Source organism: Felis catus, chromosome F2, assembly GCF_018350175.1.
Source record: "Felis catus isolate Fca126 chromosome F2, F.catus_Fca126_mat1.0, whole genome shotgun sequence".
In the NCBI taxonomy this organism is placed as follows: Eukaryota; Metazoa; Chordata; class Mammalia; order Carnivora; family Felidae; genus Felis; species Felis catus.
Window position 1 is genome coordinate 4789266 of NC_058385.1, and position 15827 is coordinate 4805092.

At 43.3% G+C, this 15827-nt stretch overlaps 1 protein-coding gene across 5 annotated transcripts in view; it reads right to left on the reverse strand.

Moving 5' to 3' along the window:
- Positions 1-15324, reverse strand: part of PCMTD1 (protein-L-isoaspartate (D-aspartate) O-methyltransferase domain containing 1) — a 68914-nt gene extending 53590 nt beyond the window's left edge. For 3 of the 5 annotated variants that reach the window (XM_045050164.1, XM_023248502.2, XM_045050165.1), the window contains exon 1: positions 15191-15301. The gene's annotated coding sequence lies outside the window, so the exon portion shown is untranslated. Of the gene's footprint in view, positions 1-15190 lie in introns of all 5 variants that reach the window. The other 2 variants (XM_045050166.1, XM_023248503.2) reach the window with 1 other exon arrangement.
- Positions 15325-15827: the final 503 nt, after the last annotated feature.

The following is a 15827-nucleotide window of genomic DNA, read 5'->3' on the forward strand; positions in this document are numbered from 1 at the left end:
CAGGTTTCCTGGGCTATCCCAGAGTGTCCCTGAGAAAACTTTCTCAACCCAAAGGGGCCTGAGGCAAAGGTATTCTCCCCACCCCCGAAGTCTTTCCAAGGCCACTTTGCTTTCAGAAAGACCTACATTAGTAAGGTAATGGCTCTTTTCATAAAAGTGAAAATTCTCTTCCAATTTCCTTCAGTTAGTGAAAACAGCTACTAATGCAGGTCTTTTGCAAAAGCCAAGTGGTACAATGTGGACGTTCATAAAATGGGGGATACCTATGTATTGCTGACACCTGAAATCTCATTCTAGAATTTAAAGTCTGTAATCCATGACAGCAGAGGCATAATTCATACAGTTTTCTGCGCATATAAACCCAGATAAGATACGGCACTTTGATATCCGTGAAAAGGAAGTCAAGAAAAACAAACTGTAAAGAAGAAAACTCCTGAAAGTATCAAGTTCACCCAGTCACACACAGGACAAAACTGCTTGCTCAAGGCCACTGTGACAGAATTCAAGACTCCAAGAATTCAAGGCTCCAAGTTTCTTTCCAGTACATCATACAACAAAAGCTCAAAAAGTGATGCCTTTTCTGAGATAACAAGCCTTTATCTGGTTTTAAAACAACAAACCCCCCATCGTGTTAAAGTAAGCCAGGGAAGAAGCGTAGAGTCCTTCCTTAAGGTGTAGACAGAGCTAATTTCTGAGTCAGGGTAGTAAAAAGAGAGAAGCGGTGCTCAACTATTTGGTCCGGGGACTAGGACTGCTTTTTGATATTTAAATGTCAGAGAATACAGGCAAACGAGAAAGAGTCAAGACCAGCTGACTGGGAACAAAATATAAAAACAGGAACTGGCCTTTATGTCAAAAGGTGTCTGCCATCATTTCAGCTGGGAGAAAGGTTGAGAATGGCACAGGGAGGAAAAGCAACGGAGAGAGGTTTTAAGAGCAGCAGCAGTTAATTGCCCTGATTCCACCAGAGAGAGATGAAGTACAAATCAAAAATTTTCTGGGGCGCCTGGGTGGCTCAGTCCCTTAAGTATCTGACTCTTGATCTCAGCTCAGGTCTTGACCGCAGGGTTCTGAGTTCAAGCCCCACACTGGGCTCCACAGTGGACATGAAGCCTACTTAAAAAAATTAAAAAGAAGAATATTCTACTTCCAGAGGGTAAAATCATGGTTACCAGGGGGGTAAAACTGATGGGGGTTGAGAGTACAAACATGCAACGCGCAGTTAATAAGTTACAGAGATCTAATGCCCAGCATAATGAATACAGACAATACTGAACTGCAATTATGTCCTGTGATAAATATAAGCTACAGAGGCAGGTCGCCTGGGTGGCTCAGTTGCTTGAGCGCCAACTTTGGATCAGGTCATGATCTCACAGCTGGTGGGTTTGAGCCCCGAGTCGGGCCCTGTGCTGACAGCTCAGAGCCTGGAGCCTGCTTCAGATCCTGTGTCTCCCTCTCTCTTTGCCCCTCCCCTGCTCATGCTCTATCTCTCAAAAAAAATATATATATATTAAAAGAAAAATATTGCTACAAAGGCAACCATAAGATATGAATGTATCACAGTGACACATCACACATATTAAATTTATAGTGTCATATGTCAAATTCATTCAATTGAAAATAGGGAAAAATTCTATTTCCTGCATCAATTCCTACTGACAGGTGATGTCTGGCCGGAGCACGAGTGGATGGTGCTGGACACTGCACGAGAAAAGGGCTTTGCTTCTAGGTCCGGTGCACTGTTCGGCAGGCTTCTGCGGTGCTTGCGGGTTAACAGCCAGTGGCTTCCCCCAGCGCCCTCCCCTGGGTGGTTGGTCGAAGACAGCCTCTGGGAAAACACCTCTCTGTGAACATCTTTCGCTGGTACCCGGAAAGCAGATTTCTATAAAATCCATTAAGGAGGCACCAGAGCAACTTCTCTGCCACCCAGTGAGCCACACGCTCTCTCAACGAAGTCTGGATCTCAGCCCTGGGTGGGCCTCTTCCTTGGGTGCTTAAATATGGCCCTTAGGGGCAGAGGCGAATCCTTCTATTTCCATATTCTTTAGAGCTCTCTTTCTGCTGACCAGTCAATTCTGTTAATGTTTCTCTACACTTCTCTACATTGAACTTTCCCTGTTCGTATCACCCTGTGTGGTTTCTCCGGCCTGTTTGGACTAGACTGATACAATGCTGACAACCATGGAGACTACAGTCAGGTCAGTGAGGCGACGGAGAACAAGCAGACAGGCAATAAAATGAACCGACAATACAGCAGCCTGAAACTTTGCAGCCAGACATCCACAGTCCCTTGCGTGTGACTTAAATTGCTATCTCCCGCAAACATTCTTGGTTGTTTTTTTAACTTCCAACTCTCTGAGTTTTAGTTTCACGGCAAAATGTTAAACACCTGTCACCAGCTTTTCCGTGCTGCAAGAGCTGTCCCTCCTGATCCCAGAGGAACGTCAGAGAGACAAGTGACTAAGAGCACTGAGGGCAGCTGCCAATTCTGCCATCTTACACTCCTGCCCAGGAAATCCATCGTGGTCAAAATTTTAGATGGGAGGATGGCTTAGTGGCTGCATCTGGGAGTCAGCTTAAACATGAGCTCGTTAAATGCAGCACGGGACCTTTCCGGTGCCCATTTCCCCCCTATAGATTTCAATGATCATTAGCACACTTGGAAAAGGACAAAATCAACCACTGAAAAACTCATTCAATTTCACGTATGCATGTTAGGTAAGCCAAAAATAGAAACCCACAGAGAAATAAAGGAGCAGGTTAACAGCAAAGCCAAATTCTTGAAACAAACGCCAGGGATAAGCAATGGTAAAGGTTACTTCTTGTAAGTGGCGTTTCAAAAGGAAAGAAAAGAGCATCAAAAAATATTTCTTGGAATAAAACAGTCCCAGAGTTGCAAAACCGTAGAGGGAAAACTAAAGATATAAGCAGGCACTAAAGAATTCAACAGATTTGTTGTATCGCTCATTTAGCAGAAGACAATTTTGGAAGAAATCAACAGTAAATGACACTAAATAAGCCACGCACACTGTGCTACTGTGCTAAAACGCACTGACCAGCAAAGAAGAGGTAATTGCCAGAAAGACAGCCTTACGTTTCTATAGGGCATTTGTTTTATTTTAAGGAGTGCTGGGTTGGGACGTACTTGTGTTTTCGAGGAACAAAAATACTTTCAAAAACAGTAATTGGTAAGAATCTGTCTTATCCCACTACCTTACTCTAATCTCTCCAAACATGTTTTACAGCTGGCAAGCCTAGGGTAGAAATTTGTGTATTTACAGTGAATGCGCAGGGATAGTCTTTCCTTTCTACTGAGAACAAAGCACATGTACAACTTCTTCAAGTACAAGACTCTTGCCTCCCAACTGGAAAGACTCCACATAGCAAACTGACAAGGATCCCAGACTCTCGTCTGCCAGAAAAACAATGTCATGGCTGTTGATTTTGCTTCTGCCTTTCTCCAACATAACTGCCTCAGGGATTCTAGGGCAGGTACGTATTTCTCCTTTCCGCTACCCTGCTGACTCAATCAAAATCCTCCTCTTTAGCACAAATTTCACAGTGCATCTAATAAGTTTCCAGATTAATTTCACAGGGGATGGGATTCCTGCCATCACTCCAAATTATGTGTGAACCCAAAACCTTCTAGTCCCTCACCTCTCAAACTAGCAATTTTTTCAATTATTCATACTCCTCTTTAGTCAGAATGCTATTCTGTCATTATCCTTATTAATGTTAGCTAGAGTACTGAAACTAACTTCCAGTTGGTCTTCATGCCTGTGGTTCTCCCAACTTCACTAGCATCCTGCACACCATTCTGACCCACTTGCCCAGTAGAGCAACTTTATCATTAAAGAAAAGAAGCAGCTCCAGAAATTCAGAGGTGCCTCCAGGAAGCTGCAAAAATGAGAGGAAATCCACTTGGCAGGGGCTCGAGGCCACCACCATTTAAACCCACTAGCACTGGGGCGCCCGGGTGGCTGAGTCAGCCAAGCATCCAACTCCTGGTTTCTGCTCTGGTCATGACCTCACGGAATAGAGCCCCACGGGAAGCTCCATGCTGGGAGTGGAGCCTGCTTAAGATTCTCTCTCTCTCTCCCTCTCCCTCCACCCCTCCCTTTGGCGCTCACTCCCTTCAGTGCTCTGAAAAAACGACACACAAAAGAACAAAATCCCAGTAGCACTAGTTTTATCAGTTTTATGAGGGTCATCTTCGTGTTTTATTGGCGGAAGGGACTGCTTAGCAGTCATTTCCCTAAGAGAGCAAATGCTATCTACGTACCTACCTTACTTTCCTACCATTGCCCTAACACACCACCACAAACATCAGTGACTTAAATCCACACAACTTCAATACATTATAGTTCTAGAGGTCAACAGTCTGACACTGGTCTCGCAGGGCTAAGATGATGGTGTCAGCAGGGCTGGATTCCTTCCCGGAAGCTTTAACAGGGTTTGTTCTCTTGCATTTCGAGGGTCTAATATCCACCTACTTCTTTGGCTCACGACCCTTTGCTGAATCTTGAAAAGCCAGCAACATCAGGCGGAGTCCTCCTCGCTCCGCCTCCTGTCCTCACTTCCCACCAGGAACCTTGTGGTTACACCAAGCCCATCAGGAAAACCCAGCGTAGTCTTCCTAACTCAAAGGTCAGGGGATTGGCAACTTTAATTTCCCTTTGCCATAGAAAATAACATATTCAGATTCCAGAAATTAAAACATGAACCTCTTGGGGGGGGGGGGGGGAGCGGGGGAAGGACATTACTTGTCTACTACATACACTCCCCAGATTTTATTTACCCTCTATCTCCAGCAGAGTACTGCTCCACAGGGAGTCAAACAAACCCAACTTAAATGTGTAATATGTAACCCAAGTCCACTGTCACCTATCCTATCTTCCCCCTGAGATACAGGAAAGGAAATAAGAGATTGCAAGAATAATCAGTGCAAAGACACATGCTCGTATCCCTGGACAGAACTTGGAATTCATTTTCTTTTTTTTTTTTAAACATTTATTTTTGAGAGAGAGAGACAGAGTGCAAGCAGCAGAGGGTCGGAGGGAGACACAGAACCTGAAGCGGGCTCCAGGCTATGAGCTGTCAGCACAGAGCCTGATGTAGGGCTAGAATGCACCACGGACCGCGAGACCATGACCTGAGCCGAAGCCAGATGCTTATAACCGGCGAGCCACCCAGGCGCCCCATGGAATTCATTTTCTCTTAATGCATGGTCACAAATCCTCCAACTGAATCAACAATAACTACACCACAGACTAATTTTTAGTAAAAGAACCCCATAGAGACCCTGAAATTCAATTTGAAGTACCAACTGGAAAAACTGCAAAAAATAAAACCATCAACTGTCTGGTCTGGTTATTATTAAGCCATGTAATCATTTTTCTCTTAGAAAATCTATGCCTAATCCTAACCCTTGAACACAGCACTACAAAAAACTTGCAGTGTTTCTAATACTTACACCACTGGGAAAAAGTGTGCCTAAATATAAGCTCAAGCTTAAAAACCTCTTAGGGCACAGTGCTGCTTAATTCCTGACCTTGCTTTTAGAATTATGGAGAGCTACTATGCAGATTCACTGAGCGCTTACAAAAATTCAGTTCAGCATGAGTAAGACCCTGTACAACATATACATCTTTTCTTAGCTGTTGGTACCTGCCAAGATTTGTAGCAGATTCAAAACTGTCATATTTTAACGGAGTACTGGGCGCCTGGGTGGCTCAGTCAGTTAAGAGTCCAACTCTTGATTTCGGCTCAGGTCATGATCTTGCAGTTTGTGAGCCCAGGTTCAGGCTCTGTGCTGGATGTGGGTCCTGCTCGGGATTTTTGCTCTCCCTCTCTCTGTGCCCCTCCCCCACTCTCTCTCTTAGGCACACGCTCCGTGTCTCAAAGTAAGTATTTTAATTTTTAATGTTTATTTTTGAGAGAGACAGAGACAGAATGCGAGTGGGTTGGGGCAGAGAGAGAGAGGGAGGCACAGAATCTGAAGCAGGCTCCAGGGCTCCAAGCTGTCAGCACAGAGCCTGACATGGGGCTCAAACTCACGAGCTGTGAGATCATGACCTGAGCCGAAGTCGGACGCTCAACTGACTGAGCCACCCAGGCGCCCCTCAAAGTAACTATTTTAAAAAGAACAAGAAGTTCACCAAGTTGGCGTATACTTAATTTTAAGAAACTTTGGGGGTCACCTTGGGTGGCTCAGTTGGTTAGGTGGCCAACTCTTGATTTCAGCTCAGGTCATGATCTCACAGTTTGTGGGTTCGAGCCCCGCTTCTGGCTCTGCGCTCACTGCGCGGAGCCTGCTTTGGATCCTGTCTCCCTCTTTCTTGCCCTCTCCTGCTAGCGCTTTCTCTCTCTCTCAAAAATAAATAAACGTTAAAAAATTTTAAAAATAAAAATAATTTTTTTTTTTTTTACTGTAGTATGATTCCAGATTGACCTCAAGAGGGAGCAGCATCCTTTTAAAAATAGTCTGCCTGCAGGTAAATGTTTTCTGTGTCTCACTAAAAACGAACGGAAAGACACACTAGACAAAAAATATGGAGACATTCAGGAGCAGGACTTGATTTTAATAATGTTCTACACAACAGAGAGTAGTAATGGATATAAAAGGAAGCAGGTAGACACTGAACTTTAAAACAAACTTGGGGTGAACAGTGAGAAAAAACACAGAATCAAACATTTATGAAGGTCTGAGCTCCTGGCCTTTACCTTAACACTGTTAACCTCACCAGTGCCCATTACCCTTCCTATGGACTATGCCTCAGTTTTAAGAATCAAATAAGGGGCGCCTGGGTGGCACAGTCGGTTAAGCGTCCGACTTCAGCCAGGTCATGATCTCGCGGTCCGTGAGTTCGAGCCCCACGTCGGCCTCTGGGCTGATGGCTCAGAGCCTGGAGCCTGTTTCCGTTTCTGTGTCTCCCTCTCTCTCTGCCCCTCGCCCGTTCATGCTCTGTCTCTCTCTGTCCCAAAAATAAATAAACGTTGAAAAAAAAATTAAAAAAAAAAAAGAATCAAATGAAATAATGGACATTATTTAAATTAGTAAAATGTTTTTTGTCTAACACAACTGAGAGTAACAAGATTACAGACAACTGAAAGGTACTCATTCTATGCATTAAGAGGTACTTCAAAGTATTCCAGTATTTCAAAGATGGACTACTGAAACACAACGACACGTAAGCAGAACAAAAGCTGAGTGAGGCGCGTAGCTCTCCCATCACCAACAGAGGACCAACCTCGCGTTGGGCAGGACATGTGCACAAATCGACAAAGCGGAGGGCCTACCACAGCCTTGGTTACCCAGTGAAGAATCCAGATGGGAGAAAACTCAAAACACATTTTCCACACTTCCATCACCCAATCTATCTGCCTCATGTGGTAGCATGATTTATAAAGCTGGGCTTTTCTAGTTTGTATTCTCAGTAACATAGAAATCTCTCAGAATTAACCACAGGATATACCATCCCAGGGTGGTAAACTCCTGACAATCCTTTGCTTCTTTATCTGTATTTTCTGGGTTTTCTACAGTGAATTCCTACTGCTGTTATATGGAGAAAAAAGCGAAAACAAGCCATCTTTTACTTATTATTTCTACAATGATTAGTAAAGTGCATGTTAGGTGACCAAAGAGAATCACAGGTGTACAGAAATAAGTCAGTGCAAATGAACCACTGTTCTAAAAACCTAAACCATACGCAGGACCACTGTGAAAAGACCAATCTATCAAACATCTAAAACCTAATTTTTTAATGCCAATCAGAACACTCAAATCCCACATTTAAGACAGAATGACTGCAAAATGACAAAGAAAATACATCACTGTTCAGTAAGCCATATGGTAGTACTTTAAAAAAATAAAAGTCACAGGCTACACAACTTAAACGACCTGTCGGGGGCGCCTGGGTGGCTCAGTCGGTTGAGCATCTGACTTCGGCTCAGGTCATGATCTCAGTTGGTGAGTTCAAGCCCCACGTCGGGTCTGTGCTGACAGCTCAGAGCCTGGAGCCTGCTTCGGATACTGTGTGTGTGTGTGTGTGTGTGTGTGTGTGTGTGTGCGCGCGCGCGCCCGCGCGCGCGCACCTCTCTCTCCCTGCCCCTCCTCCACTCACACTCTGTCTCTCTCCCCTTTGGAAATAAACAAACATTAAAAAAAAAAAAACCACGACCTGTCAGGGGTAACCTGATAGAGCGGCCACAGAACCTAAGCAGTCGCTACACTTCACAGGACAGTGCTCTGTGTTTATAGCACCCTTGGTCTGAAAGAATCAAAGGGCATTCACTGTTTACCTTGTATCCCATCATCACGTTATTCACTTATTTCACTCAATCGTGACTTTTATCATTCTTACCATTTATTTGTTATTCAACAGGATTCTGACTGACATTCTTAAAATGTATGTGTCCTTTCCGTTTAAAAATCTGAAAGGATTCACACCACACTATTAAAAAAACCATTGCCCAAGCAACCTAAGAGGAATAGATGTGGAAGGGGGGAGGCTCACTGAAGAAGGAAATTTTCTTTTAATTTCATTCATTTTAGTAGTTCAAATCTGATCTTGGAACACGCAATAATACAATAAAGAAAAAAACCTAACGACCACATGAAATAGACTGCACTGCAGGCCATGAGATTTCCTTCTAGATGATACACAGGGAATTTAGTTCATCACCTGAATGGCTTTCCGATCTATTTTAAGTATATTGTTAAAGGCCACAGTCCCAGAGACCAGTTTCTAGGTATCAAGGATTACTTCTCAGCACTTCCAAACACATCCGGGGCTGACCTTTGCCCAGGGCACACAACTAGTCCTGGGAACTACCCATCAGGACTGCTGTCCCTACTCTACCAATTCAACAGTCGACGATGAATTCCAGCAAGCATTTTTGCACGAACTGTCCTTTTTGCCTTCTCTCCATTCACTTAGCCGTTAATCATCCAGGGCAGAAAAGATAGCCATTTCATTCCCCACCATGAAACATCCATTTCAGCTTTCAAGCTTTATTTTCCCCTACAGGGAAGAAGCTGCTACTTTTTCCTTCTCTTCCTTCGAATTGTTGCTTCAGGGGGTATAGCAGTAAACAACTGAAAACCATCTAAATGCCCACCAAGAGAAAATATAGTTAAATTATTACATACACAATCTGTATATGTGACTATAGAGGGCAAATACTTTGAGGCTGCAAAACATATTTTTAAAGAATGAAGCTTTTTACCTACTGATATGGAATAAGTGATAAATTTAGTGAAAAACCACGTGCAGTGTACCTCATCTTTATGTAAAGAGAAAGAGTATTTATTCACATTTACTTGCATACAAGTAAACTCTTAGTTTTACATCATGCCAGACTTGAATGGCTACGTCCCAGTGGGGAAAGCAGAAGGCTGAGGAGGAGACATTTCCAGTGTACAAAACTTTTTGTACACTTGAAATTTGAACCATGTGACTATATTACCTAATTTTAAAGTCGATGAATTATTTTTAAACTTGCTTATAACTTTTATTTCCAGAGCATTTGTGGTTGCTGTGAACACTTTAGAAAGTTGACAGCAGGCAGACTGGCAAATTGATTAGCTTGAGAATCAACCTCACTCCTTTATAATCATGCATTCAGCATCCCCAAAGAAACCCCAAATGTCTCCCCCAACACCATCACCAAGATATCCCACCTTGTTATTATTTAATGAAGCAATAATTACTTAATAAGTTACTAAACTGTAACACGATATTGGGACGCAAAGACAGATACCGGAGAAATATAAAATTGTAAATTCTGCATGGTAACCATTAACCTTGATGGGTTCAAATAAGTCTGAAATTTCATGTGAACTTTTTAGGAAGCAAAGAGTTATGTGTAATTTGTGGAGGACATTTCAGCGAATCATACAGCTGGGGAGAGTCCCAATATCACCAAAAGGAAGAAAATGACACTGCAGTATAGGGAAAGTTTTATTCTGCTTTTCATATCCATATAAGCAGAGAAGAAGCTGAGGCCAAAGAATTATGAGAATATTACAGTTCATTTGAAAATCCGTCTAATAGCATAGAAAAGAATTCAAATATCAAACCATTAATTTTAAGAACTTTTATATACAATGAACTCACATATGCATATAGAAAAACAAAACAGCATTTTTAAAAGTAAACTTATCACAATTATCATAACCAATTGTCATACTCAATAAGGATTATCATAATCAAGCTGGAAACAAAGAACTGGTTTGATAGCCTATAACAAGAAAATCTGGTTTTGTTATATATACACACACGATTAAAATCTCCAGTAAACTACTGTTTGTGTCATCTAGCAACTAAAATCAAACCCTACTTAAATGCCATTAAAGGAGATGACTAGTGATCATTTTCATATTCGTCCACACGTATTTCCTGATCATCCCCTGGGAAATACAACAGAAAGACACGGTTTCTGCTTTCAGGATTTTATAATCCAGTTACAACTGTTAGACTACTCAAAGACAAATTCAGAAGAGAAAGTGATTATCAAGAGGTTAAGCAACTACACGAGTAAGGGGAGACCTTACCACCCCGAAGACAGAAAAGAGGAAATAAGCTGTTATCTGCTGGCCTTTTTACTTGAAGGACTTCAGAAGGCAGAGATAGTAGAGGGAGAAAATTCCAAGTGGAAATGCGTGAGAAACCAAGAGAGTTTACATTCTTTCTCTTACAGAAAGAATGCAAACACAAGTTTGAATAAAACAAGAGTTAAATTCCAAAAAGAGCGCTGAGACCTGAAAGGCAAACCTAAGGAACAAGAACTTCACTCTAGAGTTGATCAGGAGCCACTCTGGGGAGGAACAGCTGGAAGACACGTTCTGGATTCAAATTCCACCTCTTCTACCAACTAGCAACCTTCCAGGCTTGCGAGGTCTAAATTTCTTCATCTATAGAGGAGGAAAGTAGTATCTGCAACAGAAAACTACTAGGACGACCAAATGAGAACAAAGCATTAAGGACAAAGGCTGGCATAAGAAACATTCAAGAAGTGTGTTTTGTTTTGTTTGCTTCTGTCAGGGGGGGGGGAAACGTGATCAGGACTGCCTTTAGGACAATTAATTTGACAGCAGTAGGCACGATGAATGGCAAAACCTGAGATTAGGGATGTCTCCTATTAATGGCAGTTGAGGCAAAGGGATTCAAAGTATTCTGTTGCTGAGAAAATGGAAAAGCAGCGGGAGAACCTGATTTCTGAACCGTAACGCAAGAGAAGTACAAAGACTTTGTGTGAAAAAGAGAGAACGAAGAATCAAAGGTAGCCTTTGATTTTAAGCCTACGTGACTAAGAAAGTGGTAAGACCTTTAAAATACACAAGAAAATGAGGGGAAGATTCAATGTGTAAAGGACGCAGTTTAATTCTGAATCTTCTGGTTCCAGATCACAAAATGAGAGTTGCTTACAGAGTTTATCAAGAACAGAAGGCAGGTCTGAAGCTTAGGAAAGAAAATGAGGCTGGCAGTGCACACTGGGACTTCAGCAGGGGAGGGAATGAACAGTGGAAACCAGGGGTGTGCGTGCGACTGGAAAAGAGAAAAGACAACTCTAAAGACGGAGCTGTGAACTCCATCGAAAGTAACACTTGCAGAGAAGTGGGATGAGAAAATGCACCAAGGCCACACGAAGGCACAAGTCTGAGGTGCTGGCTTGTGCAAGTTACAGAGAAGACAAAGCCTTGCCAGCACTGTGCATTCCACAGCTCTTTAGATGCTCGTAGAACTGAGATTACAAACTGACTTATGATGATGTGATTGTTACAGGTTCTAAGAGCCTGCAAGTGACTGAAAAGTGTTAATTATTCCAACTCAACCCCCAGCAAGACACAGCTAACACAGTATAATTAGATAATTTTCCAGTATCTCAAAGCTCAAAGAAGTGTAACTTTTAAGTCCTCATCTTCCTTGACATCCATCCACACATTTGACTCTACTGATTACCCACTATTTCAGGAAACCCCTCTCCCTCTGTCTACTTGAGACAGCCAATTCCCAGGTTTTTTCCCTTCTATTTTGGCTTCTCTTTCATCTTAACTAGTTTCTCCCCAGAAACAGAACATTGAGGGAACAACAATCCTCTATGAAATTCCACAATAGTTGGTTTAAACAGTTTTTAAAACCCAACTACATTTTAAACTCTGGATCCTACCTAACGCTTCTCTTGTTATCATTAATAGGACCTACATAGTTTCTTGATTGGGGGGGGGGGGGGGGCGGAGACACCTGAATGTGTGTCTCCAAAAAAAGACTTCAGGCTAAACTGCAAAATAAACTTTCTATTTCTTTCCATCAGCAATAAGATCTATTAATTTTTGAAAATACACACATGCAGCATTGTATTCCCCACCCTTCAACAGCTGAAAAGTCAATAGGTCTTAACATACTCTAAAGACATCTTTCTGGTGCTGACATATTTTTGTATCCCACAACTATAAAACCTACTCGCTTTCAGTGTTAAGTTGTCCAAGAGATAATCAAGAGCAGATCTGCCATTTAGATATGAATCCAGTTACCATCCTTAACAATCACCAAGAAATAAAAGCTCAAATGTTTTCCCATATGTGGGTTTCTTCTCAAATACATGTTACAACTGATCGTACTTTATTAACTTCAGTTTCTGCCGTATTTCTTTAAAATGCAACCGTGTGACATATGCGAGGAAACTAAAACACGTACTATATACCAGAATATTAGGACCTACACTTTATTAAATTGTCATGATGAGCTTTTGAGAAACTACAAAATACTAAAAATGAGATCATTTTTTAGGGCCTTCTTTGTACTCTTTTTATCTTAGTAGTTTATAATTCATAAAAATGTTAACCTATATGAGGTTACCCATCCAAGTTTTTAAGAAGACACCTGCAATAACTACAATTTACTATGATACCCAAATTTAGCATGGCATCAGAGTGACTAAAATAACACAATCCTTCACCTTCTTAATGACACCAGCTCAAGGTATATTTTAATAACACAGCACCAGAAACCTCATCTAAAAGGATACCAGAGTTTCATAATATTTTTAGGCTATTTTTGAATGCATATGATTATACTCGTGTCTCTATTTTGTAAGGAACATCTCTAAGCACAAAGAGAGGGAAAAACTCTAAGCTCAACAATTTTGTAAGACACTGTTCGTTAATGAAAGGCAACACGGCAGAGAAGAAAACACAGGTTCTTGGCTTCATCCTGAATCTAACGCAGCCACCACCACTAAAAAGGTGATGAGATCTTGAGCAGTTAAGTTAATCTATCAGAGCCTGTTTATTAATCCTCAGACTGGAGAGAATGTCACCTATGTTGTTAGAAATAAAAAAGAAAAAGCATATTATTACCAGCAACTGTAACTAAAATGCCATAGATGTTTTGGCTCCTTTTGAGCCACAGCTCCCCCAAAAAGTATACACTTGGGCCTAAGATTTCAGGACATATGCATGCTTTTAGAACCAGACTTCTTTGCGATGATCTTGTTCAGTTCTATGTTTTCCCTGGAAGCCAGCAAGAGGATGAACACACAGTGCATTGTTAATAAATACATGCCAGTGATTAGATCAACACGGCCTCCAGCACTTCTGCACACAGAAATACAAAATGTGGTAATTTCCCAGCTTTCTGTCTTATTTAATAGCAAGCAGTGTAGTATCATTGTTTCACTTCCAGCTCACTCCCTAGGGTCGACTATCAAAATATTTAGTCCCTGGCTGCTGGGAGGTTTTGTTTTTTTAATCTGTTTTGAAATGCAAACTTCTAGGCCACTGGCTTTCTACCTTTTACTTTTTCTTCACATGAGCAGGTTCAAGTTTAAGGAACTGATTTTGTTCTCAACTGACTGTATGGAATTTAAATCTACCTTGAAAAATGCACGTACCAAAAAACAAAAAAGAAACTACTTTAGAAACCTGCTTTATGGAGTCATCCAAGTTTCATGTAAGCTACCATAAACTCTGTGTAAACATATTACTTAACTTGCCTAATATGTAAGTATCCCCATCTGGCCTTAGACAATCTTGAAGTTTTACCACATTTGTTTCAAAATAACAGCTTGTAACCCTTGTTCAAAGCTACTTAATAATAGTTGAAACATTACAGAAAAACTGGATACAACGTTCAGCATTAAAAACCAACATAGCTATGTAGCTTTTACAAAGAATGAGGTATGTAATAAAATGGAGGACTAAACGTGAGTACCCTTGGCCAATAAAAAGCATATATACTATGGATGATCCCAATTTTCTTCTTAAAACATACTTACAAGCATAGAAAAATCCTGAATGGCTAAACACCACACTTGTAGACTGGTTACCCTGGGTAGTAAGAGGGGAAAATGGGGGGAAGGGGGTGGGGAGCAGACGTCTTCATTGTTTAGCTCCTTTTTTTCTTAAAGAGCACGTAGTAATTTTGTTAATTAAAAAAATAACCGGGAGAAAACAGCCACTGGTAAAACTGTACTTTCTCCTCCGTACCCAAATACTTCTAATGTGTAATTTTCAAAACATAGTTATGACTTCTCAGTTAAAAAAAAAAAAAAAAAAAAAAAGACCTACAAAAATACAGTACTAGAAGTTAAAAAAAAAAAAAAATCTTGCATTTGCAAGATTACTCCCGCTGGTTCTACTCAGGGCTCCTCTCTACGTCAGTGTTCGAAACGCCCTAAAAAACGGGCACCACACTTGAACGGTAGTAAACGCTCAAACAAACAAAAAAACCCAGAAAGTAAGAAAATGTTAGCGCCTGCTCTAGCCTCGTAAATCCCTTCCCAGCCTCAACCCCCAAGGCTTCCCCGAGCCTACGTAGGCTGGATTCTCTTCCTTCCAAATCAAAACAACAACAGAAAGTCACGGGGTGGAACCGAAAAGGCCTTGAAGGGGCCCGTGGGTGTCTTGGGACCGCAGCGTCAGGGAGTCCTCGTCCCCGAGCCCGGGTCAGAGCCCAAGGACCATCCGCCCGGACCTCCCATACCCTTCGACCTCGCCAGACGCCCTCGACCGCCCTCGACTCCCGGCCCCTGCGACCCTGCCGACCCCGACCCCCAACCTCCCGGCCCCCTTCGAAACCTCCGGCCTCCCTTGACTCCCCAGCCCCCGACCTCCCCGACCCGCCGCCACACTCCAGCACGCGGGACGCGCCGACCCGCACGACCCCGAGTCCGCAGGCAGCGGCGTTACCTGCGGCGAGACGGTCCGTCCGGCCCGCCGCAGCGACGCGCAGGGTCAGGCGCTAGGACTCGGCGGGCTCCACGGCAGCCCGCCGCCCCCACCGCCACCACACCACCGCCGCCAACGCCGCCGCCGCTGCAGCCCGGAGGAGGGGCGGGGCCCGGACCCGCGGCTGGGGAAGCCCGACCGTCGCGGCCCCGGGAGTCGTCGGGAACCTAGGCATGCGCAGAGCAGGGGGCGCGAGAACTGCTCCAGGAGGACGCCGGAGTCAACAAGGCTTCGGGGACGCCCCCATCCGGCTCCGCCCCTCCCCCCCACAGGGATTGCTCCGCCCCCACGCCCAAACAACGCGAGGTCTTGAGGAGACTTGGGGACGGCCCCGGTTGAGAGAGATCCCGCGAGAACAGGGCATCGCCCTCCTCGCCCCCTTCCTAGCGTCAGGACGCCTAGGGGCTGAATAGGTGAGAGGCTGTCCGCGGCGGCGGCGCTGGAGTTGAGGGAGGAGGCCTGCCCTCGGGGAGGCGGTTCTATTACGCCGCGCTTCGGGACGGGGCGTCTAGGTGTCGGAGCACATGCGAGGGTGCGTCCCCGCGGGGTAACTATACAGAAGCTTTAGCGGAACGTGCTCACCGGTTTGTCTGAAGAG